Genomic DNA, 4777 nt, shown 5'->3' with positions numbered 1-4777 from the left:
CTTTTTGACGTTTCCTCTTCATCTCCCCGATCTTCCATGTCAATCAGCCAGCAACGAAATCAACTCACCTCGGTTGGTCGGAATTTCGTGTAGGGCTAGGAGGGGTCAAAAATTTGGTGTTGGCTTAGGAGAAGGTGGCTAGGGTTTTAGGAGTGCAAAATTTGGTGGTGGCTAAGGTTTTAGGAGTGGTCGAAATTAGGTAGGAGGGGCTTTATGGGTGTTCAGAATACGATGGCTAGGGTTTTGAGGTCGGAAATTGTGGAAAGGGGTCAGAATCCGGTAGGAGGGGGTTGAAATCCGTGGCTGTGGCTGGTGCGTTTGGGGTTGAGGGTGAGTAGTGGTTGTGCGGTGGCTGCTGTGTGGCGAGTTGGTGTGGTTGTTGGCTATGATTGGTGGCAGAGGATGCGTGGTGTGTGTGGGGGAGTGCGAGTAGGTGGCTGCTAGGTGAAGCAGGGAAGTTAAGAGGGATGTTGCAGTGGTTTATTTGGTGGTGCGGCTACTGTGGTGGCGATTTAGGCTTCCATGCGAGGGTTCCTACGGCTGCCGATGGTGGAGTGGCGTTGGTTTGATGCTTGGTTACTGCCACTGTTGTGCAATGGTGGTGGGCAGTGGCAGCGATGGGGATGTATGGGTGTGGGGTTGGGCTGGCCTAGGCCGCCGGTAACGACGATGGGCGGGAGCCGATACCGGCGGTGGGGCTGGGAGCAGGTCTGGCGGTGGCTGGGAGCCAATTGGTGGGTGGGTTTTTATTTTAAATTTTTTTTTGTTATTTATTATTTTATTATTTTTTTTAAAATTAATAATATGGTGACACATGTACATGATATGCCCCACTAACAGATTTATGCACAAAATATGTTAGCTGGAGGTGATTGGTGGTAAAAGCCAACTTTCATTTTTCTTTTTTTATGTGGTGGTAAAATAATATTTATTTATTTATTTTATGTAGGTGGTTAAAGCCAATAAGTGGTTTTTTTTGGAGGTGGTAAAAGTCAAAATTTCTTAATTATTATTTCATCATGTAAAGGCATGAAAACTCAGTCATTATTTTTTTCTATAGAAAGAATAAAAAACATCTCATATAAAAAATAAAATGGATGTGTTAAAATTTGAAAGAAACCATTTTTTTTAATGATAAATAAGGGTACTTTTATAAAATCAAGCCCGATTTAAATCCGTTCAAGCTCGAACTTAAACCCGAAATGTAAATGAGTACGTTCGTGAACAAAGCTCAAACAAACCAAATTCTTAACGAGCCTAGCTCGAACAAGATTTTTTGAAAGCTCGTTCAAGCTCAAGATAGTTTGAACACGAATAATTCTTATCAAGCTTAGCTCGAACATATCAAAACTCGACTCAGCCTAAATCGTTTGCAGCCCTACTTATATGTAGCTCTAAGGACTATTTATAACATTTTTTTTTTTTGGTTTGTTTGTTTTGGATTGGGGGTTGTGACTTGTGAGGGACTGAGGGCCTGTGAGAGGTTGTGTCACTTTAAAAAAAAAAAAAAAAAAAAGTCACGCTCATGTTTCAACGTAATCGCCTAATCAGTCTTCAACTGCTTCATTTATTAATTACTAAGTACTAACCTCATTCTCTACGTGCCTATACCTTGCAACTCCTTTCTGTAATTTATCACAACTTCATCACTATCTAGTATCTCCTTATCAGTTGTGGCCTTTTGCCCTGCAATTAAAAACAAAAAAATGGCCTCATATTGAATCATACTTCAACATCATTCATAGGATAGTCGGCCTGATTCAAACGGAAAAAAAAAATTACTGTAGTTTGAATAATTTATGAATCTAGGTTGTTTACTAGTTCAAAAGTACCTTTTTTCTAAAAAAAAAAAAAGTATGGTCTTTGTGATAGTTTAATCAACAAGTTACCTAATTTAAGGAAAAAAAAAATATATATTTGTATGTTCATATAAAATAAAGGAAATAATCAGCGCATTTGTTACACTAGCTGAACACTACAGTAAATATGTTTGAAAGGAGGATATGTAGGATTTTATGACCTACTAATTGAAAGGGAGCCATATTGATTTTTTTGATAAACTATTTAAGTTTAGCTAAGAATACAATCGTAATACTATAGGTAAAAGTTGCACTACTCGAATTTGTTGTAACCATCATTTTAAGTAGCGATTTTAGTGCAAAACCGCTACTTCAAGTATTGGTTTTACTCATAAATAATAAAATTATGTGCACTTATTTACAGTATTACCACTGCCTAGGTTGCACAAGAACGGGTACTAACACGGATACGGGAAAATATCAATCTAAAAATAGGGGACACAGATATGGATGTTAAAAATTCATATACATGACCTACACTTAGAATCATAAATGCAAATATTACAAAAACTATCAAATTAATCAGCATAAAGTACCCGCCTAATTGATTTCGTTTCCCACTAGTTCTATATTGTCATTCGGTCCTTTCATTAAATCACACTATATCATATTAACAACATCTATCATACTCTTTTAGTTCACATATAACAATGAGTTCTATATAAATACACCCCTATTATTTAACTATTACCTAATCTATCTTACTTTACTTAAATTTTCTCATTTTTAAAAAAAGTTGAATCGATGATAAGGTGACGTGTCAAAAAAGTACAACGGATCGTATCATAGTAGGACACAGTCTGAGCCATATTGTCGTGTGTCCAACAAGTGTCGGTGTTCGACACGTACACAACAGTTGGATGAAGTGTCCATGCATCATAGACCACCACATAAACAATTATTATTTATTATGAAGATCAACTCGTATTTTTGCAATTGAAAGTTTAAAAGAAGTACTTTATAACGTTCATGAACATTACATTTTCAACTTTTTTACTAAATTTTTGTAAAAAAAATAAAAAATAAATAAATAAAATTGCTTACTAATCATTACGGAGTACTCCGTAATTTGTATGTGATTTTTTTTTTTTTTTTTTTTTTTTGACAGAAGTAATTTGTATGTGAATGAGAGCAAGGGAATTGTGAAATAAATGAAGTGAATGCACGCGCTGGGGGTGGAGGTTTGGGGCTGGAAAACAGAGAGAAGCAAAATGTGGAAATGTGTAGAGGGGCTTAGATGGAGTGGGCAAATTGGGGAATGCCTTAAAGCAGTCTCTAGAATCTAAATGTCCAGGAAATGTGTAGAGGGCTTAGATGAATAGGCAGGCCCATAAAATTGGGCGTTATTTTTTAAAAAAAATGGGCTGATTAAAGGCCCAATAGTACAGGGCCGAGTATGGAAGGCTAAAGCACATAGAGAGCATTGCAAAGAGATTCTCAGAATTGACTCCTAGTTTTCTCTTTTAACTTTAAAATTGTTGAGGCCAACTTTTTCTATTTTTCAGTTGACTCCTTGTTTTCTCTTTTAACTTTAAAACAATATGTGTAATTATTTTCATATCATAATACTCCCTCTATCCCTATTTTTTTGCCCCATTCAACTTTAAGACGCGTATTAAAACGTATATATCTTCATTTCTATACACGTAAAAATTATAAAAACGTGACATTAATAAAATATATAATAAAACGAATCTAATAAAATTTCACATGACTACATTATTAATTATAGATTAAAGATAATTAATGGTCAAAATTTACAAAGTTTGACCCAAAAAATGACAATGGGGTAAAAATAAAGAGACGGAGGGAGTATATGATCAACATTTAACGCGAATCTTTATAAAGTAGCAATTTTATGCAGTATGTACTGTTTTTCAAGGAAGCTGGAAAAGGAAAATTTTGGTAAGGGCATAGAACCATTAATTTTCAGTTTTGATATGTGGTTCTTAAAGTAGTATGAACTTAATACTACCTCCGTTTTTTAAAGTTCGACTCACTTATTGTTTATGATGTCAACATAAAATAAGTTTGACCGCATCTTATGATTTATTATAAAATAAATTAACATTAGTTGAAGATATTTATGGTAAAAAATACACATTAAAAAACTGCGTAAATATAAATTGAGTCGAATTTTCAACAATAGAGGAATACTAATAATACTAATCATTTTAGTTTGACGTTGGACAATAAAAAATGCGACAATATATAGCTGATATATTGTGTGTACTTTAGGGAGAACTGGAGAAGTGACCACGGTTACGATGTTAGCAACTATTTCTGCTTTTTAATTATTTTTTTTAATACAAATATTAAAGTATATTTTACAAGATTTCCTATGCAAGTATAATATCACATGAAAGCCCTGTCACTAGAAATATTCGACATCAACAAATATGATACATCATACATGTATATAATATGAACGACAAGATGACAAATGGACAACATAGTTAATTTGATGGGGATCGGACTTTGAACCATCAATACATAAATAACTTCATATTACCACTGTCTTTTCTAAGTATTTGGTCTTATTAATAAAAACATCTTAATTGTTTAGTCTAAGTAAAAAGGATAGCGATTATTGCAAGACAAGTTGTGTTTTGTTTTAAAAAAACCTTATGGTTTCGAACATTAACTTTTATTAAACATCTTTGAATCATGATATACAAAACACTAAATATAATTCTTCATACGAGTATACAATCAATCACAACAACGAATTCATAATTAAATAATTTCAAGATTTAGAAACTAATATAAGAGAAACAAATTCTCTTATTCAACCTGAGTAAACATTATTATATGATATTTAAAATAACAATCCTATAAATTGCTCGAGTCATAAACTAGTTAAAGGAAATACTGGTATGCAAAGAAGGATGTTGGTTGGCAAGGTAATGAACTCCAAA

Source organism: Chenopodium quinoa, unplaced genomic scaffold (assembly GCF_001683475.1).
Source record: "Chenopodium quinoa cultivar QQ74 unplaced genomic scaffold, ASM168347v1, whole genome shotgun sequence".
Taxonomy (NCBI): Eukaryota; Viridiplantae; Streptophyta; class Magnoliopsida; order Caryophyllales; family Amaranthaceae; genus Chenopodium; species Chenopodium quinoa.
This window is presented reverse-complemented; position numbering follows the sequence as displayed.